The following is a 27,245-nucleotide window of genomic DNA, read 5'->3' as shown; positions in this document are numbered from 1 at the left end:
GATTGGGGAAATCCTGTAAAAAGAGTTAGCATTTAAGCTGATCCTTGAAAGGACAAGATAGGTAATTCAAGGCTACAAAGCAGTGTGAGCAAACAGTCATGGATATCTATGACATGTCCAGGTAACAAAAAGATAATTCAGTGAATCCTTAAAATAGATTAGGAGGGGGTAACAAATGAGAAGTGAGGCTGCAAAGCTCATTGGGATAAATTTCTATGAAGGGTTTTGAATGATATATCAATACTAAAGAAACTGAAATTTAACCTGTAGAACTTTCATAGGTTTTTACACCCAGGAGTTACATGCCCAGAATTATATTTAGTGAGATCCCCCTATTGGCAGTGTGGAGTAGGTAATGGACTATACGATGTGGAGTAACTTTATTTTAAAGAAAGATGTCAGTCTTGGGTGTAGATTAGGCACCACTTTGACTGAGGGAAGGTGGGTGACAGGATCACCCTCAAGATCCCTTTCAATCTTAAACCCTGTGACTTACATCCCTTGCAAAGGAAACAAGTTGCAGACAAATTCTTTAAAATGACAGAGGTGGCAGAACTCTTGGGCCACTCTGGTGAAAATCACAAAGACATTGCTATTTCAAATACCCAATGAGTTTGACAAGAAGTACAGAAAGTGCACAATCTTTGACGAGCTGACAATGGAACGTGAGAGGAAAGAAAATCACAAGGAAGAAATTAATACAGCACAGGAGAAAGGCATTTTCAACTATCCTTCTGGGAAAGCCAGATAAAAATTTGACTGACCTAAATCCTTTTGGGCCTGCATCATTTTCCAAAGTAGCGTCTACAGCTTTGGAAGGCCTAGGGGACCTCTCTGTACATGTGCAATCTAATTAATGCATGTAGGAAGGACTTAATTGTGTAGGACATTTTGCTAGGTACAGCACAAAAAGAACTACGTTTGACTGCCTTCTCGCATTTCATAATCTATTAAAGACAGATGGATGTAGATATACATCTACAATTTAGGAAGATAAAAGGAAGGATTCATTAAACTGCAGAAAGAAAAATGTATGTACTTATGTTAAATGCTTCATGAGCATCAATAAGCGGGACAACTTGATTAGTGCCATTTCAAGGAGAAACAGAGCTGAGGGTCAGAGGCTAAATGCCAGTGACACAATCTCACTCCCGAGACTTGTTGGAAGGAAAAAGGAAAGCTTTGCCTTATCCATATTTAACAGCACTGTAAGCCAAGGTCAGTGAAGGGGTCTGAGGCACAACAAGCCACAGGACTGCAGCTGCTTAAAGGGAGGGAGGACAGGCCAACCACAGCACGGAATCATTCTGGGGAATACGATCTCCTTTTCTTCGCTTCCTTCCCTTTTGTTGTCGTTGATGTTGGTATTGGGCCACTTGGCCCTGCCTAGGGAGCTCTATATATATGGGTGTCAGCAAGGAGGCAGGAATTCATGAAATTCCTAATGACTTGAAGGTGTGAACCTGGATTGAGAAAGTAACACGTGAAAAAGTTTGAAATTGGGGTGCAGTGTGAACTTTTACCCTGAGACTGACACACGGTGTGTGAAATCAGAATTCTTAAGTATTCTGAATGACTTGCTTGATGGCAATCAGCCAAGCATATCATCAGATGAGAATTTTAGCTACTGAAGAAGCTCACTGTCCTTGAAGCCCCCGCACAGTGGTAAAGGCTATTTTCCTATAGAATACAGCCAGAATAACACAGTCTGAATGCCTTTGCTGAAAAACACAGAGAAGAAAAAGTAAATATTCTACAAGATAACAATATGTCTCTTATTAATGCCCCTTATTAAAAAATTTGTAATATTGTTCACATGGAAAGATTTGACATTTATATTTTTTATGGTATAAGAGACCCTTTCTTGACAGAATGGCTTGGCCTTATGAAAATATGTAGCTCTATTGTGCAAATGTTGTTCATCTCGAACGAGGACATAACCCCCAGAAGCAGGAATGAGAAAGTCATCTTTTTAATAGTATGAGACTTCAGTAAGGCAGAGACTTGACAGAAAGAAAGACGGGCAGACCCAGAGAAAAAAGGATTTTGCCACGTGGACCCCCAGGGCTTTAGAATTGCAAAAGCACTAAGTAATTGCATGCAGTGCACATGAACCGTTGCTGAAAACCCATCTGTAAGTATGTGCCTCTTAACGAAATTTTGGAAGCTACTGATCCTGCATTTACATAGTGTCTTAAACCAAGTAGACCCCAAAACCACTAGCCAGATTTATTAACTGATTATGTATACTGACTGCTTAAGCAGGAATCATTTCATGCAGCAATGAAATGCACTTCTGTATTAAAATGTGGCAACATTTTATTGGCCCACAATTTTATATATCAAGTTATTATGAGATGTAGCCCTCTGGCCAATTAAAAATGCATGGGTATTTACAGATTTATAATAAAATGCATACAACTTTATTAAAATCACATAATTTTTTTTCCTAGGCAAATACTAAATACATATATGATAAAAATATAGATGGACAGAAAATAACATCAGCTAAAAAGTGACTAAATGGGGGAGTTTTAGGGTGTGTTATTGTGAAGAGGAGTGAGAAGAGTAAAAGGGTATATGAAGAGTTGTTGTTGGTGAAATGTTGTTGGCATCAGGCCATTTCAATAAACACACCTGGCCCTGCAAAGGGAGCGCTATATATGGGTATCAGCAAAAAGGTAGGAATTCATGAACTTTCTAATAAATTGAAGGTGTGAACCTGGAAGATTGGCTAAAAACTCAAAACTATTGAATTAAACCTGAAAATAAAGTTATAATGAAGATAAGGTTTTAGATAGGGAAATTTAAAAAACTTAGACCAAAACTTAATTTGGTGCAACAAAAGGTCAAAACAAACTCTAAAGTTAATAAAACAGCTAACAGTCAAGAATAAATCTGAATTATCATAAAATAAGTAACTTGAGTGGTGCCCAAGAGATCATGGAGAGCCACACTTAAAAACACCCAGGAGAGGGCTTCCCTGGTGGCGCAGTGGTTGAGAGTCTGCCTGCCGATGCAGGGGACACGTGTTCGTGCCCCGGTCCAGGAAGATCCCACATGCTGCGGAACGGCTGGGGCCGTGAGCCGTGGCCGCTGAGGCTGCGCGTCCGGAGCCTGTGCTCCGCAACGGGAGAGGCCACAACAGTGAGAGGCCCGCGTACCACAAAAAAAAAAAAAAAAAAAAACACCCAGGAGAAAGCTGGACAGCCGCGTATAAACCACTAAAGTTAGAACACTCCCTTACACCATACACAAAAATAAACTCAAAATGGCTTAAAGACTTAAATATAAGACATGACAACATAAACATCCTAGAATAGAACATAGGTAAAGCATTCTCTGACATAAATAGTAGCAATATTTCCTTAGATCAGTCTTCCAAGGCAAAAGAAATAAAAGCAAAACTAAACAAATGGGACCTAATCCAACTTATAAGCTTTTGCACAGCAAAGGAAACCATAAACAAAATGAAAAGACAACCTACACAATGGGAGAAAATATTTGCAAATGATGCTACCGACAAGGGCTTAATTTCCAAACTACACAAACCACTCACACAGCTTAATATCAAAAAAACAAATAACCCAATCAAAAATGGGCAGAAGACCTAAATAAACATTTCTCCAAAGAAGACATATACATAACAGGCACATGAAAAGATGCTCAACATCACTAATTATTAGAGAAATGCAAATCAAAACTATAATGAGGTATCACCTCACACAAGTCAGAATAGCCATCATCAAAAAGTTTACAAATAATAAATGCTGGAGAGGGTGTGGAGAAAAGGGAACCCTCCTACTCTATTGGCAGGAATGTAAATTGATACAGCCACTATGGAAAACAGTATGGAGGTTCCTTAAAAAACTAAAAATAGAACTACCATATGATCCAGGAATCCCACTCCTGGGCATATATCTGGAAAAGATGAAAACTCTAATTGGAAAAGATACATGCACTTCAATGTTCACAGCAGCACTACTTACAATAATAGCCAATACATGGAAGCAACCTAAGTGTCCATCAACTGAGGAATGGATAAAGACAATGTGGTATATATACACAACGGAATATTACTCAGCTGTAAAAAAGAATGAAATATTGCCATTTGTTGCAACATGGATGGACCTAGAGATTATATACTAAGTGAAGTCAGTCAGACAGAGAAAGACAAATATTATATGACAACACTTATACGTGGAATATAAAAAAATGATACAAATGAACTTATTTATAAAACAAACAGACTCACAGACATAGAAAACAAACTTATGGTTACCAAAGGGGAAGTGGTGGGGGGGACAAATTAGGAGTATGGGATTAACAGATGCACACTACTATATATAAAATAGATAAACAGCAAGGACTTACTGTATAGCACAGCGAACTATATTCAATCTTATAATAACCTACAATGGATAAAAATCTGAAAAATAATTTGTATGTGTATATATATGTATGTATAACTGAATCATTTTGCTGTATACCTAAAGCACAATATTGTAAATCAAGATTCCATAAAATAAATAAATAAATACCCAGGAAATCCATGAAAAGAAAAACTCAACTTTCAGTAGAAGCCCTCTGTGGAACACGCATGCTCATGCGCGCACGGGCGCGCACACACACACACACACACACACACACACACACACACAGTGGGCATCAGCCCTGCCCTGTGACAGGAAAGAGTATATATCTTTGATTTAGTGTTAGTCAAAAACACACTGCAAAACCAATGATAATGCTAAATCTTTCTATATCTTGGTTTTATATTTACAATGATGGTGAATATTTTTGTGAGCTACTAACTTCCAAAGCACTTTTAAATAAAATGAAAACTGTTCACAAAGTGAGTTTACAAGGTTAATTATCGGTGGACTATCACACTATAAAATAATTATAAGTGGAATTTTGGCAGTTAGATGCAACAATACAAAAAGATCAATTGTCTGTCTGTGACTTAATGTAACCTTGGTTGAAAATGGTTAACCTCATACATGGTTCCCAGACACAGCAGGAGTTATTACTTGATTGTAATTATTTCTCATGTAGAAATTTCTTGCAAGGCTGTTGAAGTTTAAGTTAAACTTTTCTTTTTAATCACTTTTAAAAAATATTCAAACACAAAACTTCAGAATGGGAGGCAACAGGAGTACTAGGCAAATGTAAGCTAAGGACCCAACGTTATTTTAGGCAGCTCTAGAAAACTGTTTGGATCACAATAAGAAAAGTAGTAAAAGGTTATTTAACTAATTTCATTATTTTTAATATGAAAAGGATTTCTAAACACAGATAAAACACAAACTATTTAATAACCCATACAACCACTTCTTATATTATAAACTCTCACAAAACATAAGCTAGTCCTTCATCATTTTTTAAAAATAAATATTCTATTTTACTGAACATGTTTTTGGAGTTGAGGAAGTTACAGGTTACATTAAACAATTAGTCCTGGTACATTTCAACAGACTGTAAATGATTCAGAAATAAATCAAAAACATCATGATGCATCATTAGATTCCCACCAGCAGTTTATGAATTTATGTACAATTATCATTTGTACAAATTATTGTGAAGGAACTGACAAACTATCAGTATTCAAAACAACATATTCTCCTCATATGACAAGAAAAGAGAACTGGAATTCAAATATTTCTAAATGAGAAATCAATGTGTCCTTCTACATAAAAAAATAGAAATTCTCCAATTAAGCATTTATAAAAATCACTAAAAACAACAAGACATCACATACTAAAAATGAAGTCTGGTCTCTAAAGAACAAAAAATAATAATGTTTCATCTTTTTCACTCAAGGGACTAAGGCTAGGATTGGAAACATTTTTAAATTGTTACTATTTTTCATACTCAAACGAAAAAAGCACTCACTTTTCAATTTCTCTAAGAATCAGCCAAGAAAAAATAACAGTCAAAGCTGATCAAAAAACTAAGGGGAAAGGGGAGGATGACCGCTCAACATAGCCAAGAACACCTAACAAAAATCAGCAGTGACACTAGAATTTTTTAACTAGAAGTTAAAGGAAATAGAAGAATCTTACCACCTTTTTTTTAAGCTAGATGCACTTTCTGCAAAGTGGCATTTCAGTGTTTAGCACTGTGTACAATGTGTGCAATTATACGATATATTTATCATGACATGGTATTCCTTTGCCTTCCCTCTTTTACCTTCACCTTTCTCTTAAACAAGATTTATAAATATTTCACCAATATAGTTTTACTGTGTTTCTATTTTGGTTGGCTTCAATCCTATCTTTGACTGCTATTTATTTATTGCCTCCTGGGATCGGATTTTGCAGTTACTCTTCACAATAACTCTTCCAGGTCTGAGAATTTTATTTCAGAAATCAGTTAAGCAGGCAAGATTTACTAGGCACCTGCCATACTAAATGCCCATAGAGGACCCTGGAAGAGGAGATACACTAATAACAGCTAGTATTTGTTAAGCGCATGCTAAGTGCCAAGCACAATAATCAGTACATTACATGCATTGTCACCTCAACACATTAAAGCAGTTATAATTATTAGGTAGATGAAAATAAACATCTAGCTCTTAGAATTGTGAGAATTAAAAGGGCTAATATTATGTAAAGCACTTAAAAGAGACCCGCAAAACCAGTTAGAAACCTGCATTGTATTAGTGTTAGCCACTATTACTATTACCCTCACTTTAAAGATGAAGTAACTAAATCCCATAGTTAGATAGTTAGAGGCTATCTAACTATGCTTTGTCATTCTGCTAAGTAATTGGATAATTCAGAACTTCTGAACTGCATTTATGCAGGCACCATAGTCTTAAACTTGTAGCTTTAGCACAACCATGTTCCACTGCCTCTTCCAAACTTGAGTCCAGGCATTTTTCTTACCTTAGAATCAAGGGATGGTTCATATGCTAACGGTTCTAATTAACTGCCAAGAACTTCACATTTAAAAGGAAATTTAATGGACCCTGGATTCATCAAACCAGGTGAGATAACAGGACAGAGCAGGTCTTCACTGCCCCCAGTCACTGTCCAAAAACCAGATCACTCAGTAAATGGTAAAAGGAGGCGACCCAAGGGATTATTATCACAACCTGTCAACAGAAACCAGATATACACAGCTTTAAAGAATGCCTCATTGTTACCTTTTTTCTCATTTCAGAATCCCCTATCCTTCCAAATCATAAAAATACTAGATCGATCTTAACATATTATTTAATATGTAATTTGTGTTCTCAATTTTCACAATACTTTTTTGTGGTATACAAGCCCCAAGTTGGTGGTGGGGAGAGACTGGGAAACTTCCTCATTCCTCCTTATCTCTCTTCCTCTCCCTGTCTGTCTGTCTCTGTCTCTGCCTCAGTCCCTCTCTCTGTCTGTCAATCTCTTTATTTCTATCTATCTACAGAAAGCTATTATAACTTTCTTTTGGCTTGTTGAATTGATATTCATAATTAAAAGATGCTAAAGCACACATGTATGCACACACACACACACACACACACACAGAAATCTAACAACCAGCAGGTTAGACATTTCTTATGGGACCCATCTGTGTTCTCACGTTCATTAGGAATAGCTAACATCTTTAAAGCAACTATTTCTGATCAGCTACAAAATTAAAGTGTTAGTCCAAATAATAAGAAGCAGTGAGAACTTCCAGAGCAGCTGCCGATCTAAGATGGCAATACCCTCACATCTGTGCAATGTTGGAATGGCCATCCTTCATCTATCAATTCCTCTGTGAATCTGCAGACACATCAGGTAATCAGAATAACTGGTATAATTTAATAACACAGAGGACTATAAAATTTACCATCTCTATCTGGAAACCACTACAAAATGTTGTTTAAAATTATTGTTTAGTACTATTAAAATGTTCAGGAAAACAGAGGTGGAATGGAGATAAAATCTTCTAGAGAATCATTCGGTAAGGCTTGCATTTTTACATCAGCAAAAATAAAAGTTATTTTTTTAATTATAAGACCTAGAAAATTTAAAGTTCATTTCATTCTCAAAGAAAATGATAGGCCTACATTTGCAAAATAAACAAACAGTAGAATATAGAGTCATACCAGGTTTTTTTTTTTTTTTTTTTACAAGTTGCATCATTTCAAAGATAAGGAAACGGAGATCCAAAGAACTTAAATGACACGCTACAGAATTTAGTAATGGTTTTACCAGAACTAGAATCCAATTCTCTCCTCTTAGTCCCATAATCGTTATCATACTGTAAGGGATGACTGCTACTGTGTTTAGAACAGAAGTTCCAAGGATTTATATTTCTTTATACAGTGGAGCCCCCTCTCCGAACCCCAACCTGTTCCTTTCCTCAGAGGGAATCACCTTTAATTGCTTATTAGGTCCACAACAAAAAGCTTAAATTCAAATGTCTTTATGGACCAGGGGGATTCAACAGACAGTGACTGCAATCTGTGGAAATCTGGTACAGATACACCTAAAGAAACCACATTTTTTTAAAAAATCAAGGTAAAACATACTTTGACCAAACAAATAGACCCACAGAATTTTAGACATTATCTAAATTATCTCACATACCACACTCCACACTTATCCATACTCTTCCTATTAATATAGTCAATTATTCCTTCTCTTAGTTCTCTTTGGAATTTTGAGTGCAAATCATTTTCCTTCATAAATTTGAGAATTATTCTATTAATTTTTAAAACATGTTCTGACTATATTTCTTTGTTTTCTTACAATCAGATCTCCAATTAGCAGGAAGTCACACTTCAGGGAGATTCAGTGACTCATCTTTTTCATCTTTTTGTTCTTTTTCTTTGCACTGTAGAGAGATTTTCTCTATTTAAAATTACAAATGTCCCTTAAAACTACTGATATGAAAATCTTTAATTTCCAATAGTTTTTCTCGTTTAGTTTTTGTGTCTCTTCCCTATCATCTTCTTGTTTTATGAATGTAATATTTTCTTGAATCTCTTTTAAAAATTTAATTTTTTGTTCTCTTTTATGATTTTTTTTAATGATCTGTACCATGCAAGGTCATTTTTTGTCATTGGTTTTCATTTATCTTGGTGTCGCTTTTTTTTTTTTAACATCTTTACTAGAGTATAATTGCTTTACAATGGTGTGTTAGTTTCTGCTTATCAACAAAGTGAATCAGTTATACATATACACACAGCCTCATCTCTTCCCTCTAGCGTCTCCCTCCCTCCCACCCTCCCTAGCCCACCCCTCTAGGTGGTCACAAAGAACCGAGCTGATCTCCCTGTGCTATGCGGCTGCTTCCCACTAGCTATCTATTTTATGTTTGGTAGTGTATTTATGTCCATGCCACTCTCTCACTTTGTCACAGCTTACCCTTCCTCCTCCCCATATACTCAAGTGTATTCTCTACTAGGTCTGTGTCTTTATCCCGTCTTGCCCCTAGGTTCTTCTTGACCTTTTTTTTTTTTCTTAGATTCCATATATATGTGTTAGTATATGGTATTTGTTTTTTTCTTTCTGACTTACTTCACTCTATATGACAGACTCTAGGTCCATCCACCTCACTACAAATAACTCAATTTTCTTTCTTTTTATGGTGGAGTAATATTCCATTGTATATATGTGCCACATCTTCTTTATCCATTCATCTGTTGATGGACACTCAGGGTGCTTCCATGTCCTGGCTGTTGTAAATAGAGCTGCAATGAACATTTTGGTACATGTCTATTTTTGACTTGTAGATTTCTCAGGGTATATGCCCAGTAGTGGGATTGCTGGGTGGTATAGTAGCTCTATTTTTAGTTTTTTAAGGAACCTCCATACTGTACTCCATAGTGGCTGTATCAATTTACATTCCCACCAAAAGTGCAAGAGGGTTCCCTTTTCTCCACAACTCTCCAGCATTTATTGTTTGTAGATTTTTTCATGATGGCCATTCTGATCAGTGTGAGATGATATCACATTGTAGCTTTGATGTGCATTTCTCTAATGATTAATGATGCTGAGCATCCTTTCACGTGTTTGTTGGCAATCTGTATATCTTCTTTGGAGAAATGTCTATTTAGGTATTCTGCCCATTTTTGGATTGGGTTGTTTGTTTCTTTGATATTGAGCTGCATGAGCTGCTTGTAAATTTTGGAGATTAATCCTTTGTCAGTTGCTTCATTTGAAAACATTTTCTCCCATTCTGAGGGCTGTCCTTTTGTCTCGTTTATGGTTTCCTTTGCTGTGCAAAAGCTTTTAAGTTTCATTAGGTCCCATTTGTTTATTTTTATTTCCATTTCTCTAGGAGATGGATCAAAAAGGATCTTGCTGTGATTTATGTCACAGAGTGTTCTGCCTATGTTTTCCTCTAAGAGTTTGATAGTGTCTGGCCTTACATTTAGGTCTTTAATCCATTTTAAGTTTATTTTTGTGTATGGTGTTAGGGAGTGTTCTAATTTCATTCTTTTACACGTAACTGTCCAGTTTTTCCTAGCACCACTTATTGAAGAAGTTGTCTTATCTCTACTGTATATTCTTGCCTCCCTTATCAAAGATAAGGTGACCATATGTGCGTGGGTTTATCTCTGAGCTTTCTATCCTGTTCCATTGATCTATATTTCTGTTTTTGTGCCATTGATCTATATTTCTGTTTTGTTTCTTGGAAGATTTTTAAACACAGTTTCAATTTCAGTCCTTGTTATTGGTCTGTTCATATTTTCTATTTCTTCCTGGTTCAGTCTCAGAAGGTGGTGCATTTCTAAGAATTTTTCCATTTCTTCCAGGTTGTCCATTTTATCAGCATATAGTTGCTTGCAGTAATCCCTCATGATCCTTTGTATCTCTGCAGTGTCAGTTGTTACTTCTCCTTTTTCATTTCTAATTCTATTGATTTGAGCCTTCTTCCTTTTTTTCTTCATGAGTCTGGCTAATGGTTTATCAATTTTGTTTATCTTCTCAAAGAACCAGCTTTTAGTTTTATTGATCTTTCCTATCCTTTCCTTCATTTCTTTTTCATTTATTTCTGATCTGATCTTTTTTGATTTCTTTCCCTCTGCTAACTTTGGGGGTTTTTTTGTTCTTCTTTCTCTAATTGCTTCAGGTGTAAGGTTAGGTTGTTTATTTGAGATGTTTCTTATTTCTTAAGGTAGGCTGTATAGCTATAAAGTTCCCTCTTAGAACTGCTTTTTCTGCATCCCATAGGTTTTGGGTTGTTGTGTTTTCGTGGTGCTGAATTCTCTTAGCTTTTGCTTGTCTGTAAAGGTTTTCATTTCTCCATCAAATCTGAATGAGATCCTTGCTGGGTAGAGTAATCTTGGTTGCAGGTTTTTCTTCTTTATCACTTTAAATATGTCCTGCCTCTCCCTTCTGGCTTGCAGAGTTTCTGCTGAAAGATCAGCTGTTAACCTATGAGGATTCCCTTGTATGTTATTTGTTGCTTTTCCCTTGCTGCTTTTAATATTTTTTCTTTGTATTTAATTTTTGATCATTTGATTAATATGTGTCTTGGCATGTTTCTCCTTGGATTTATCCTGTATGGGACTCTTTGTGCTTTTTGGCCTTGATTAACTATTTCCTTTCTGATATTAGGGAAGTTTTCAACTATAATCTCTTCAAATATTTTATCAGACCCTTTCTTTTTCTCTTCTTCTTTTGGGACCCCTATAATTCGAATGTTGGTGTGTTTAATGTTGTCCCAGAGGTCTCTGAGACTGTCCTCAATTCTTTCTTTTTTTTTTTTCTTTATTCTGCTCTGCAGTATTATTTCTACTATTTTATCTTCCAGGTCACTTATCCATTCTTCTGCCTCAGTTTTTCTGCTATTGATCTCTTCTAGAGAAATTTTAATTTCATTTATTGTGTTGTTCATCACTGTTTGTTTCCTCTTTAGTTCTTCTAGGTCCTTGTTAAACGTTTCTTGTATTTTCTCTATTCTATTTCCAAGATTTTGGATCATCTTTACTATCATTATTCTGAATTATTTTTCAGAGAGACTGCCTATTTCCTCTTCATTTGTTAGGTCTGCTGTGTGTTTGCCTTGCTCCTTCATCTGCTGTGTGTTTTTCTGTCTTCTCATTTTGCTTAACATACTGTGTTTAGGGTCTCCTTTCACAGGCTACATGTTCATAGTTCCCACTGTTTTTGGTGTCTGTCCCCAGTGGCTAAGATTGGTTCAGTGGGTTGTGCAGGCTTCCTGGTGGAGGGGACTAGTGTGTGTGTTCTGGTGGATGAGGCTGGATCTTGTCTTTCTGGTGGGCAGGACCACATCTGGTGGTGTGTTTTCGGGGGTCTGTGGTCTTATCATGATTTTAGGCAGCCTCTCTGCTAATGAATGGGGTTGTGTTCCTGTCTTGCTAATTGTTTGGCATAGGGTGTCCTGCACTGTAGCTTGCTGGTCGTTGAGTGGAGCTGGGTCTTGGCGTTGAGATGGAGATCTCTGGGAGATTTTTGTCGTTTGATACTACATGGCGCTGGGAGGTCTCTTGTGGACCAGTGTCCTGAACTTGGCTCTCCCACCTCAGAGGCACAGCACTGACTCCTGGCTGGGGCACCAAAAGCCTTTTATCCACACGGCTCAGAATAAAAGGGAGAAAAAAATAAAGAGAAAGAAAGAAAGAAGATAAAATAAAATAAAGTAAAATAAAGTTATTAAAATAAAAAATAGTTATTAAGAAAAAAATTTTTTAAAGTAAAAAAAAAAAAAGGATAGACAGAACCCTAGGACAAATGGTAAAAGCAAATCTATACAGACAAAATCACACACAGAAGCATACACATACACACGCACAAAAAGAGAAAAAGGGAAAAGAAATATATATATTTTTGCTCCCAAATTCCACCTCCTCAATTTGGGATGATTCGTTGTCTATTCAGGTATTCCACAGATGCAGGGTACATCAAGTTGACTGTGGAGATTTAATCCGCTGCCCCTGAGGCTGCTGGGAGAAATTTCCCTTTCTCTTCTTTGTTTGCACAGCTCCCGTGGTTCAGCTTTGGATTTGGCCCCGCCTCTGCGTGTAGGTCGCCGGAGGGCATCTGTTCTTCGCTCAGACAGGATGGGGTTAAAGGAGCAGCTGATTCGGGGGCTCTGGCTCACTCAGGCCGGGGGGAGGGAGGGGTATGGATGTGGGACGAGCCTGCAGTGGCAGGCTATGTTGGCGCTATGTTGCACCAGCCTGAGGCGTGCGTGCATTCTCCCAGAGAGGTTGTCCCTGGATCACGGGATCCTGGCAGTGGTGGGCTGCACCGGCTCCTGGGAGGGGAGGTATGGATAGTGACCTGTGCCTGCACACAGGCTTCTTGGTGGCATCAGCAGGAGCCTTAGCGTCTCATGCCCGTCTCTGGGGTCCACACTGATAGCTGCGGCTCGTGCCCGTCTCTGGAGCTCCTTTAAGAAACACTGTTAATCCCCTCTCCTCGTGCACCAGGAAATACAGAGGCAAGGAAAAGTCTCTTGTCTCTTCGGCAGCTCCAGACCTTTTCCTGGACTCCCTCCTGGCTAGCCGTGGTGCACTCACCCGTTCAGGCTGTGTTCACGCAGCCAACCCCAGTCTTCTCCCTCGGGTCTGACCTCCAAAGCCCGAGCCTCAGCTCCCAGCCCCCACCCGCCCCGGCCAGTGAGCAGACAAGCCTCTCGGGCTGTTGAGTGCTGGTTGGCACTGATCCTCAGTGCGGGAATCTCTCCGCTTTGCCCTGTGCACCCCTGTTGTTGTGCTCTCCTCCGCGGCTCTGAAGCTTCCCCCCTTTGCCACCCGCAGTCTCTGCCCACAAAGGGGCTTCTAGTGTGTGGAAACCTTTCCTCCTTCACAGTTCCATCCCACTGGTGCCGGTCCCGTCCTGTTTTTTTCTTTTTTCTTTTGCCCTACCCAGGTACGTGGGGAGTTTCTTGCCTTTTGGGAAGTCTGAGGTCTTCTGCCAGCATTCAGTAGGTGTTCTGTAAGAGCTGTTCCACGTGTAGATGTATTTCTAATGTACTTGTGGAGAGGAAGGTGATCTCCGCATCTTACGCTTCTGCCATCTTGAAGCCAAGGCTCTGTCTCTTTTTCATGTTGCACATTTTTGTTAACTTTTTTCTTAAATTATTTCTTAAATGTCTGGTGATACTTGGTTGCTGTTTTATATTTAAGAATAAACGAACAGAAATGGCTGAGCCCTCTGTACTTGAGTGGATCTTGTTGTTTAGAAGACTTTGCTTTAGGGTAAGCCAGGAGCTGATCATTAGGCTGAAGTATGCCACTAAGTATCAAAATAAAAGGGAATTCATTCTACTGTTGTAAGATGCATTCCTAATTGCCCTTACTGTCCCTCAGCAGTCCATGTAATTTCATTAGTCTATGTTAAGGGGGATGGTCAGGAGGGGCAGTGAAAAAAATCTTGCTACAAGGATATTTGCGTAGGAAGTAGAATTGGTGAATACAAGGGTGGCTAGTCCATCTATCCATGTTGATTATTTTGTTTCAGCCCCAGCGTCTCACTTCTGCCCTCTCTTTTTCCTGGCACTGTTGAACCTTAAGCCTTTGGGTGCTTGTTTAGGGCAAAAGGGCTCCCTCCTCACCCCATCTTTGGCAGTTTCCTCTGCCTTGCTTCATTCCATCTAATTTGTAACAGTTTGATATCTTTTTAACTCCTTAATTTAATCCTTAAATTAATGAGGTTTCAGGAGGAAGTTTAGATAAAGGTACGCCTCAATCCTTCCTTGTAAAATGAATACTTGACTGTTTAAAAGGCTTTTCACTGACCTAGAGAAGCTGCCCTTAAAACACCTAAAATGAAGAAAACCCAAGAACAAACGTAATTATTATACTGTTGCGTATCACCATAGTCATGATGGCGACAATGCTGTTAAGAATCATTCAGACAAGGCTCTGTACTGAAATAAATGCAAACTGCATATTTGCATGTATCTTAGGGTACACAGGGTAAAAAGGACTACTGATTTCATGTTTCTGAAATGTCCTTTTTGTGGGCAATAAGATAACTCACTAACATTCTCAAAAAAAAAGATGTATTGAAGTTCAAAATTATTTAATGACATAGTTGCAAATATCTTATATTTGTGGAGGTTATTTTTCCCTACAAAAGGAATGGAAATGATGCATACATATTATCTCACTTGAATTAGAATTTTATATAGGTAATAAGAATTTGTGCATTGTAGAAGCAAACTGGGCCTATTGTCTGCAACAGCAAATGAAGAGTCTCATAACCAGCAATTCAATGTGTTAATTCAGCTGCACCATCCAATTACTACGATTCATCGCAACTTAGTGCACAACAATAAAATTCTTAAAAAAATCTGTGACAAAATATATGCTCTAGGTTTAACTCATAGGAAAAATACTATCCTGAAGTCAGGGAGTAGGAGCCATGGAACATAAATTATAAAAATGATCCATCACAATCTATCAATTAATATCACAATGAATTTCTGACATGAAGTCAATAGTCTAGAGTTAATAATAAAATATACTGGAAATTTTATATGGAAAATCTGACCAAGGAATGTGAGAACTGTGTGGCCACTGAAATTGGCATCCCCTCAAATAATACAGCAGTCCTTTGGAGCCAGAGCCTGCCAACTGACCACGGGGCCCAAACACACAATTCTAAAAGTAGACAAAGGTAATGAGATGCGAATTTAGAATCCCCATCCTCCGGTTAAATGACCCAGATGCAAGAGCTAGAGAGTCTGTTTATTACCTACTCAGGGACTAAATGATGAAGTGAACAGGAGCTCTTTTTTATTTATATTTTTATATAGAATCAAGAGAACTAATAGATAGTCCAGGCCTGCTACATGAGGATGTATTAAGCCACAGAAGAAAGACAATTGAAAGTCGAGAGCATCATGAAGAAGAAAGAAAGGAAAAGAGGAGCAGGAAAACGATATGGAAGAAAAAGTGTATTGAGAAATGATGAAACACAGTATTGAGAAGAAAATGCAGAGCTGCACTGAAAATCTATAGGATATGAGTGAAACCTGAATCATGAACAGACACAGGCTGGTTTCTAATATTTTTCAGGATGAGGGATGTATAGTCCCATTTGAGACTGAACTATCAAGAGAATCAAAGAAATATGAGTCTTGAGGATTCAGAAAGAGGTGGAATTTGGCATGAGAGAAAGAGAAAAGACTGTAGTACTAAGTGTTAAAACTCAGCTAGTCAGTAATCTCATAAACCCTCACTTCACTTACAGAATCTGAAAACAGAATTGTTTTTAAGTAGATTTTTATTTTTTAAAAAAACCAGAGTGACTCATTACTAGGCTATCTAATCCAAATAATTTACACAATCTAATCAAGTATCAGTCAGTCTAAAATAATATTTTTAAGACTGAAGAAAAGTCATTAAACACTGCAGGAGTGTATTAAACAAAAATAAGTAACAGAAAGTTGCTAAATATCAACCAAAGGCCAGAAGTAAGGAGAAATCATCAAAGATTAATACGTCAGTTCTTTACAGATTAACAGTGATTACAAATTAATATAGATATTCTATAATGTATAAAGCTTACAAAAAACATATTTGAGAAAAAAATCCAGAAGTTTCAGGAGGATTTTTCCAATACTAATATTTATGAAAATATTAGTATTTCCTAATGTAATTTAAACAATTTATGAATAGTACTGCAGGAAAATCAGCTATTTCTTATTAGGTTAGTTACAGATGTAGATCTTAGTTATAGATTAAAGTATATATATAGAAATCCTACTTACAGATTTTAATTTTTTTTCTTTTGTCTGCATCACTGTGTGTTAACTTGTTTTTTGTTTTCTTTTTTACTGGGGATTGGGGTGGGGAGGGGGGAGGGTGGCCTGCACCTATGAAGAGACAAGAATAAATCTACTTGAAAATCACTCTGATTTTTCCATATTTATTTTATTGTCCCTTTCATAATTAGTTTTCTTTCTTAATCTAGTGCTATGACTTCTAAAAGGTAAATATTTTTTGTTTCCAACTCTACAAATCTGATATTGTTGGTCAGATTTTCCTCCTTCACTTTCAAAGGCAAAACTTATTCAAATAGGAAACAAAACATAGAAACACGGGTTCCATTTCCAATTCTGTTGCTTCATACTTTGTGACTTAAAGCAGATCATTTTAATCATTTCATCAAAATAGCATAGTCTGTACCCCGTCATTCATCAACTTACCCTGGACAACTTACTTAACCTTTATGGGTCTCAATTTCCTTGCCTGTAAAATAGAGGTACTAATAAAACCTACTTTGGAGGGTTGTTATAATTAAATGAATTAATATCTGTAAAGCACTCAGAACAATGTCCAGAACATAGTAGCTTTTATATTTTGTTAAAGAAATAAAAATTAAATAAATCTGAAAAATGTACTATATGTAGTTCGGTTGCTTGTAACCTCATTGTACAACAGACTCATCTGGAAAAATGTTTATGAAGATAGATCGTTATGGATCCATCCCAGGCAAATGAGAATCTGTATCAGTAGGATCTGATAACCTATATTAAAACAAGCAAACAAACAAAAATCTCTTGAGGTAATTTCAATTTCCAAACTGGTTTGTCAGCAGTGACATCATACGATGCCACAGGTCAGTTTAACTACATCTCACACACTCTATCAGTGCCCTCTTCCTCTTCAATGGCTGCAATAGTCACTACCCAAAGCAACTTGGGATTTAATAGCATCAGCCAGTTTTCCAAAAGCAGAAGTTTAGGTTTGGAATTTTCTTTCTCACCTAAAGCAAAACTGCTTTGTCCTCACCAAGGCAAACAAAGACGTAAAAAAGGAGCAAACTGATCCCTAAAGGCTGGAACGTACTGGTTAAAGGGAAGGACAGAATAAGTTCTTAAGACATGCTCCTTTTGTTTTTGCCCAGCATTCATTCTTTTTTCAAAGACACAGATTGGCACCATCTCAGTGACAGTGATTTGTGGTTAAGTGCCATGAAGGAGCAAGTTGCCTCCAATTCTCTATTCCTTTCAATAAACACTGATGCAATAAACTGAGGCTAGTGTAATTGCTATCATCCTTCCTAGGTACAAATCTTATCGCCCAAACTTCCAAGTAGAAAGAGAAGGGAATAGCTATAAGGACAAAGTCATGAGTATCACAACCATGCTGGCCTGTGTTGCTTGGGTGCTCGGGATCCACTGAGTAGGCAGTATATCTAGTGGTTCAGACTGAGGAAGTGTTCCCAATCGCAGGCTACAGAATGTGGTGAAATAAATTACCAGACTGTGATGAAATTTTCTTCAGTCTTCGTTAAATTAGAAAAATAAATGCAATGTAGAAAAATGCACAGGAAGTTAAATTTATGCTATTTTAAGAACTATATTTTGAGATTTAGTACTGCCACCTTAGTTGGTGTTACAATGTGCAGTCTTTTATAAAATGATGGTGGCAATAGAGTTTTAAAAATCATTCTTACCATGCAAAAGAAAATGTTCACATGGAGGTTGATGCTCATTTTTTTTTTTAAATTTTATTAGTCAGTGAAAATGTCAGACTGGGAACTCAGAGCACTGGCTTCAGAGATAGACAGAACTGATGTGATCCCCGGCCCTAATGATATATATTAGCTGTGTGACTTTGAGCAAGTGACTCTTCATTTATACAATGGGGATAGTAATAACTACTTACAGCTCATACGATTATGAGGATAAAATGTGGTACAAGCTATTAGATGTTTACTTACAAGTGCAAAGTATGTATCCAATAAATTTTAGTTATTTTATCAGTTTGTAACTCTTTATTTTTAACTCCCTCATAAATAAGTTGAAATGGCTGTAACTTTACATATATTTGTTTCCAAGTATTTATTCCCAATTTTCTTTCATTAGACTAATGGCAGTACTGCATGGGGGTCTTGATAGTCATGTAAATCTCATCCTCTCTATCTAAAACTAATTATATAACAAAAATCTCAAGAGGAAATTAAGTTATTATTCTTCTGACGTACAATAAGATAATCCTCCCCATATGTCAAAATTCATTTCTTAACAAAAAAAAAGCACTGTGCTTATAATATCAAGGCAATTAATATTAGGCAAGAGACTAGGTTGACATTTACTGGAGTCTCTGAGGTGTAATTTAGATGATTTTGAATGTGCAGGCTGTGCTTTAAATTCTTCTATTTACAGTGGCTACTTAGCACATGTATTATGTTCACCAAAGTGCCAACCAAGAATTTAATCACACTCTTCCTATACTGTTCTACAAGATCTTAAATAAGATTTAAGTGACAATTCAATGTAGTTTAATGTACTAAACAGAGTCCCAATTAATTCTACATCATGTTAAAAATCCTGATATATCTTGGACAGTTCCCATATATCTTAACAGTAAGTGCTCCTGAAAAAAAACAGGAAAGAAGCCTGAGTATTTAATATAGACAGTGTGTTTAATCTTCTCACATAACAGAAAATAGAATCACAAATATGTTCACACCTATGATGGTAACAGTCACTACTTTCCCTACATCCCTCTCAAGCTATGTTGGGAGGATTAACCGTTAATATGGAACAATTTTTAACAACTGATACTTTGCATCTTGCTTTAGGTCTATTGGGAAGGGAGGACAATTATAGTAAACATTAAGAGAGAACCTGATAGTTCATAAGGTCTGTAATTATGTGGACATCTGAGTAAAGCTGGGCCCTCAGAGGAAAGTTAGGCCCCAGTAATCTCTTAATAACCTGCAGTAATAACTTTTAAAAATTAAGAATTTCAGCTTAAATAAATAGGTCCCAGATATACTTAAAAAAATAAAATTGGAAAACTCATAGCTAAAAATGAATTTTAGCTATTGTATTTAAAAGGGACATTAGAATACATATTAATCACACAGAGGTCTTTAGCCACCTGTAATTATTTCTTGGTAATCATCTTGGACCAATTAAAAATATTATTATAAATAAACTACCTTGAAAACATACAAATAGATATAAATCTGAATCAAAAAAAAGTATCAAATGAATAAAACCTATTTGATTATACTTTGCTCCCAAAGATAACTGCTTATAATGCCCTCAATGAATGACCAACTACTACTAAATTCATATGTGTATTCATTTTCACAAATTTCTTTGAACTCTCTAAGTACTAAATTTAGCAATAGAAAGCTGGACTCTTCAAAAATATATATGGCCTGTTTACAACAGAATATTACTCAGCCATAAAAAAGAATGAAATTGGGTCATTTGTAGAGATGTGGCTGGACCTAGGGACTGTATACAGAGTGAAGTAAGTCAGAAAGAGAGAAACAAATATCGTATATTAATGCATATATGTGGAATCTAGAAAAATGGTATAGATGATCTTATTTGCAAAGCAGAAGTAGAGACACAGACGTAGAGAACAAATGTATCCATGCCAAGGGGGTAAGGGGGTGGTGGTGAGAGGAATTGGGAGGTTGGGATTGACATACATACACTATTGATACTATGTATAAAATAGGTAACTAATGAGAACCTACTGTATAGCACAGGGAACTCTATTCCATGCTCTGTGGTGACCTAAATGGGAAGGAAATCCAAAAAAGAGGGAATATATGTATACATATAGCTGATTAACTTTGCTATACAATAGAAACTAACACAACATTGTAAAGCAACTATACTCCAATAAAAATTAATTTAAAAAAATAAACAAAAAATAAAAACACCATCTAAACTCTGAAAAAAAAATATGTATGCCTGTAACTGAATGGCAGAAATACTTAACTAAACAATGTGCTTTAAGATAGAAATTGTAAATAGAAGTCTAATCTGCTAAAATGGTAAATGGTTTATCAAAGCAGGTAGTACATGATCTTTAAATGTGATTTATGTGTTCAAACATATGCTTAGTATGTATCTGGTGGAGAGGGCAGGGAGGATATTAAGAAATGTCATCAAATAGACTTCAGAGTCAATATGAGTATAAAGTATACTTAAGTATAAAGTATAAAGTATACTTAAGTCTTGACTTGATGCTTCACATGTGTTTATTCTGATGACAGGAAGCATTTAGAACCAAAGCCCAATTAAAATTCTTGAATAATTAGGCATATGGTCACTCAGATTTCAAAGTAGTGATCCTGCTAGATCTCAATAGGTTTAAGATGTCTACATGTTCTTACTACTGATGGCGACATAAGTCCAAAAAGGTGATGTATTAAAAGTCACAATCCAGAATTTGTTGTTTATTGCAAAAGGTGCCTCTTGAAAATAGGATGTTTAATAAGGCAAATTAAAGGACAAAACTATAGGATCTGTTCATTTTCATAAAGCACAATAAACACTTATCAGAGACATATAGTATTGTTATTTATTTCACATGGTGGGACTTTATTCATACTTTACTCTCAGCCATTTTCTATACTTTTCTTGTTATTCAGAAACACCAATATCCTCTTCATTTTCCTAACCAGAAAGAATATAAATATTCATTTATTTCATGTTCTCTCACCCTCTTCCTAAAATGCCAAAGTTTTAAAAAGCTGCAAAATCTCTATTACATGGAAATGTTCCTAGTACAACTACCACTTCTAAAAATCAAGGTGGCAAATGGAAGCACTGTATTTCACTCTGACATAACTTTAACCTGAAAGTAATGTACATTAAGTTAGAAAGTTAAATGTGTCTCAATATTCTTATCAGTTAGAAATCAGAATGTAACTCAACCAATAACAGCATGTCCACCTTCACTATGTCTTTGATATTTTTAAATACAAAAAAAAACTGCGTAGAGTATGAGTTGATTTATAAGTAATATTTTTAAAGCAAAATTTCCTTGAACATGCTCCTGAACAATACTCATGGTAAATCCCCAACTACTTTAAGAAGTAACTAACATATCATCAGAACAGCAATACTGCAGCACAGGGATTCCTACTAGTACATTGTATCAGGAGGCGTTACATTTCCAGGTACTTTGGCAAATTCTCATATACATGTAGTATCACACCTCTCATATATATTTGAAGCAGTAAGGAAACCTATAAATTATTCAAGGTAAGTGATTCAGTTTGAAGATCAGTTTATAGCCCCCAAATATTTTAAGCTGATACATCTGTTCTTTATATTAAAAAAGAGAACTTTTCACTTGTTAAAACCACAGGAAAAGGGCTTCCCTGGTGGTGCAGTGGTTGAGAATCTGCCAGCCAATGTAGGGGACACGGGTTCGAGCCCTAGTCTGGGAAGATCCCACATGCTGCGGAGCAACTAGGCCCGTGAGCCACAACTACTGAGCCTGCGCGTCTGGAGCCTGTGCTCCGCAACAAGAGAGGCCGCGATAGTGAGAGGCCCGCACACCGCGATGAAGAGTGGCCCCCACTTGCCACAACTAGAGAAAGCCCTCGCACAGAAACGAAGACCCAACACAGCCAAAAATAAATTAATTAAAAAAAAAAAAAAAAACACCACAGGAAAGTATTCACTAGCAAATGATGTCATGCCCTAGTTTACTTTCAGGTAAGAAGGTTGAGAGAGGCCACCCATCAGAGCCTCTAAACTCATTTCTTTAGTTCTGCAGTGACTGTTAAAGAATATCAGTCAAGTTAAACACTTGCACAGAGGAGCAAATTCAAGCAGCGAATGAGTTAAAACGACACAGAGGACTCACGTTTCAACATCCCTTCTACTAGTCTTCAATTCCCATTCATAAAAGACTAAATGAAACAAAACAGAGAGGCAGAATTCAAGTTCTTGTATGTAGGCTTATTAGTATAGCTAGGTAACTTCAAAGCCAATAATTAGCTCCATGCTAATCAATCAACCAACAAGTTTCCAGCAAGCATTTACTAGTTTTCCTACACTGTGCTAGGGTCTGCATATCTGAAACAGCACCTGTCCCACTCTGGACACTGGGATCCAGAATTAATCTATACCAGCAGCACTGTGTTTCCTTTGGAAAAGCTTTCTTTTCCTCTTCCCCAAATCTTATCTGAGACACAGTGCCTCTACTTAAGCAAGCAGCTTAAGCCCTAGAATGGGATGAGCATCACAGAAATGGTGAATTAAAAACATTTAACTAAACAAGCAAAAGCAGCCAGGGAAAAATTCTCAATGGAGTTGAAGGTGGGCAGGGGCATAAGGAAGAGATGTGAAATCCTGGTTTGTGGTGAATGGTGCAGAGAAATGCACGTTTCTTATGTTCAAAACCCACCTTAGGCTATGAAAATTCTCCAAATCTATTCACCTCTGAAATCACTCAAACGGTTTCAATATTAAGGTTCCAATTCTGCAGGAGGAGTTTGAAGAGATCAGGGAAAAGGAAAGATTAGTAATGCAACAGAAAAGTCAAGATGAAGAAAAGGAAAGGATGGGTGAAGGCAAGGAGAATGATCTGGGAAGATAAGAGATCAAAAGTAAGTCACCAATAGGTTAACCTCACTTTGCAATAGTCTCAAACCAGCAGGTTTCTCTAACACTAGAGGGCATGAACGCAAACACACACACACACACACACACACACACGGTGGTGGGGGCAACCCTGAGCAAAGGCAGCCTTCATACAAAGCTGAAGATATGGGGGCTCCAAGGATACTCGAAATTTCAGAGGGCTCGGGCAGCCAAGTGTCTTTACCCCTGCAAATAAAATCTTCATGCTGCATTTGTGGGAAGAGTGATCGCGCTCTCTCCCAAGGAAACCGCTCAAGGATTGAGTGTTAACGACAGTCGAAAGCAGGCAATCCCCAGTGCTCCTGTTCTCCGTCAGCAACACCTTTGCCTCAGGAAAGGTCCCACCCTTTCCAGGTTAGTTTTCCCTGGATCCCGAAGCTTCTGTTTATCTGCCCACTGCCTCCTCCTGTGGCTGCCTGCAAAGGTTGGAGATGTAGGCTCTCCACCTGGAAATTCAACTGATCCTAGTCAAAGAACGGGGTAAGGGGAGGGGCGCCCGCAGCTTTCGCTGTCCAAACCAGCAGCCTCCGTGCGCCCGGGCTCGTGGCAGCGCAGCTCCCTCGGACCCAGGGAGGGGAGGCGGCCCTCGCGACCCTCATTCAGCCCGTCGACTCTACGACAGCCCAGACAAGAGCTCTCTGTTTCCAATCCCCTCGTCCCTTCCGGCCCCGAGAAGGGAGGTCTCCGTACCTGGAGATCTCTGTACCTGGAGGTGCCCAGAAGGTGGGCCGGGGTGTGCTCTCCTGGACAAGGAGCCTCGGGATCTGGGAGCTGGTGGTGTTCGGGAAGACCAGGCAGGAGAGATAAGAGAGGGAGACAGAGACAGGCAGCGAGAGGCAGAAACAGAAAGAGAAAATACGGCAAGACGGAGAGACAACGGAAGAGACAGAATAACAGGCACACGGGAACATCCCAAGAAAAACAGGGAGAAAGAGAATGAAAAAGGAACAGTGAGACCCGGAGCGGGTGCGGTGAGCCAGAGAAAGAATCAGAGTCAGAAACAGACAGAGAGACTGAGAGGCAAAGGAAGGCAGAAATAGAGAGGAAGGCAACCGTCGAGGAAGACACCCGAGACCCAGCGTGTCCCCGGTGTCGGACGGACGGTGTAGAAGCGCCCGCGCACCGCAGCCCCCGGCCGCCCGCAGCTAGTGGGAGAAAGTTGCCGGGGCGGAAAGGCCGAGCCGCCCCCGGCGCCGAGCGCCACCGGAGCGCAGAGGGTGGCCAGCGCCCCCCACCTCGGCCGGGTAGCGGAGAAAGCAGGGTAGAGGGAGGGCGGCGGTAGAAAGTTCCGCGCCTCGCGGTCCTCCCTCGGCACCTGCAGCAGCGGGAGAGCGCGCTTCGAGAGCCCGGGAGGCCGCCTTATCGGGTTCGCCGGCGCCCCCGCACCGGGACCGACCCTGGGCGCTCGGCTCTGAGCCCTGCCACCGACTGCGGGAGTTTGCGGCGCCCACCCGGGCACTCCGGGCCGCCCAGAAAGGACTCGCCCCAGACAGAGGAAGAGAGGAGAAGCAAGAGAGAGACGGAGACCTGCTATCGTGGCCAGGGATCCCGCGAAGAGGGAACGGCGGTCCACGCACGGAATTCAGCCTCCGACCCAGACCGGCAGGCGCCAGACGGCCGCGCCGAGTGCGGGGCGCGCGGAGCCCGCGCTCACCTGGAACACGCGCCGGCCCGCGAGCGCCGCGCGCAGCCCCGCTTCCCGCCCGCGCCTCTCTCTTCACACTTCCCCGCGAGCAGAGCGAGCCGGCTCCGGCCTCGGCCAGCCCCGGAGAGGCGCCCTCATAGCGCAGCGGCTGGCTGGAGGGGCTCCGCGAGAGCGGGCGCCGAGGCCGAGGAGGCGCAGGAGACCGAGCGAGGGCTCCTAGCACATTGTCACCTCGGCAGAGACGCCGCCACCGCCTGGTCACTTCGCCCCCCCTCCCCCCTCCCACCCCGGCCCGCTCCCTCCCAGCCCCTCCTCCTCGCGTGGTTCCTCCCCCTCCCGTAGCCCCAGCCTGAAGGCCTCTCACTGGGCTAGTATCATTTACGTAACCAGCCCCCCGGCCCTCCTCCCTCCTGGTTCCCGCTCCTCCCCAGGCTGGGGCGGTGCGCACAGAGCGCGCTTCAGTTGCTCCTGGAGCTGCCGCTCCTGCGATGTGCACAAGTCCCGCGATAGTTGGCAGTCACGGCCCCCAGCTGGAACCGCGGTGTCGGCTCCTTTCCGCCGAGAGCGTCCGGCGACCCCTGGCCGCCCCTGGGCCCCACCGTGAGAAAACAGGCTTGCGTGCACTGTGTCGGCCCAGTGCACCAGAGCGCCTCTTAGAGGGGTGCTGGCGGGGGGAGGAGGGTGCAGGGGCTCGCAGGCGGCCCTCGGGGAACGCTTTAGCAACCTCCCCCCCGCTGTCGGCTCTCCAGTGGAGAGAGGCTGCGGGGAACTTGAGGTTTAGGCGCCCTGAAGCAGAAAGGACAGACAAGAGTTTGACCTCTTGTCCATTACAGTTCGTTTACCCTGCCAGGAGCCTAGTGTTCTGGCTAGCGACAGCTGCTGCCACCAAAAGCACTGTAAGAGACTTGGAAACGCAAAGCGCTTCCTTGTGCTCTTGAATTTTTTAGAGAGCGGTGAAGAAAAAAGCGAGGCTTTGAATTCCTTTCTCAGTCAGGAAGATGGGGTCTTTGACACCACACACCCACACACCCACACACACACAGGCGCCTGAATGCTTGCATTTCAGAGTAAAGTTACTGTGTAGTGTCATAGAAAGTCCATGATACTAAATGAGGAGTCCATGATAATAAATCCTTACATGCTACATGTAAGGATTTTAGAACAGTGCATGGTACAAGGCACAAATTTAAGACTGAGGTATTATTAGCATTCTGAGACTTGGGACCTATCCCCCATTGCCATGTGGGAGGGACTCTTCTAGGAAATTGGGGTTGCTGAGTTCAAGTCTCTGCTTTGCCATTTATTCACTTTTGGCTCTTGGTTAGTTTTGGTTCTTGACAATACAGTTTCAGTTTTCTTATTTGTAAAAGGGGGTAACATAGGGGTCCTTTCCTCCTCTCACAGGGTCACTTCATGTTGTCTTAGCTCCCTCTTTTTAGTTTATGTGGCAAAAGTAAGGGAGGATATGAGACCTACTCCAAAAATATTAAGAGCCATATTGTACAAACATATATTAATTTTAATCTAGTATGTCAATGACATTCTTGATTATATTCATGAAAGGCAATTTTTAGAGATGTTATCTTTATATCCTTTCATGAATCAATTATTATCTAAACTGGTATGATAATAACTATTTAATGTTTCCTCCTATGCTGTCCATCCTGCCCAACCCCCCGCCCCCATCTTCTCATCAATTAGGGAGCATCTACCAGAGGGGTTTCTGTGCATGTGTGAGGACAGAGGGTGTCACTCATAACACCAAGGACACTGGTCTTTTTCTCTATTGCTTGCTTTTGTGAGTTCTGTCATCACATCACTCACCTCTGTATGGCATATTTAGAAAAGTTATGGACCAGCAGGTAAAAGATTGAGCTTCTAATGCTGGCAGAGCCACTGATTAGGCATATATCCTTGAAAAACATATTAAGCCCCCATTCTTACATTCTTCATCTCTAAAAAAGATAGCAATAGCATTTTGCAAGCTTTGTAGTAATATTTAACTAAGGCAAGAATCATAAAACTAGTTGGTAAAAGTTATACATGCAGTTAATTATGTAGTCCCAAAGTATCTCCCTGGGAATTATTATCTTTTGCTGTATAGCACACCATTCCCAAACGTAGTGGCTTAAAACAATAAACATCTACAATTTCCGAATTGTTCCAAAAAGCAACAGAGGAGTGCAAACTCCAATGTAGAGCATTTTTCATAGCTCTGCTGACACACGTTTACCCAAGGAAGTTACATGGCCAAGCCCAGATTCAAAGGATGAAGTAATATACT

General features: G+C 39.5%; 1 protein-coding gene across 2 annotated transcripts in view; it reads right to left on the bottom strand.

Moving 5' to 3' along the window:
• GALNT13 (polypeptide N-acetylgalactosaminyltransferase 13) overlaps positions 1 to 27,245 on the bottom strand; it is a 982,370-nt gene that overhangs the window by 528,378 nt on the left and 426,747 nt on the right. Inside the window, exon 1 of one of the 2 annotated variants that reach the window (XM_079925129.1) lies at positions 24,844 to 25,212. The exons of the other annotated variant lie outside the window; for it this stretch is intronic. The gene's annotated coding sequence lies outside the window, so the exon portion shown is untranslated. Of the gene's footprint in view, positions 1 to 24,843; positions 25,213 to 27,245 lie in introns of those variants that run through there. 2 annotated transcript variants of the gene reach the window in all.

Source organism: Stenella coeruleoalba (genome assembly GCF_951394435.1).
Source record: "Stenella coeruleoalba genome assembly, chromosome: 6".
In the NCBI taxonomy this organism is placed as follows: domain Eukaryota; kingdom Metazoa; phylum Chordata; class Mammalia; order Artiodactyla; family Delphinidae; genus Stenella; species Stenella coeruleoalba.
Note: the sequence above shows the minus strand (reverse complement) of the source record. Positions and strands in the feature narration are given on the sequence as shown.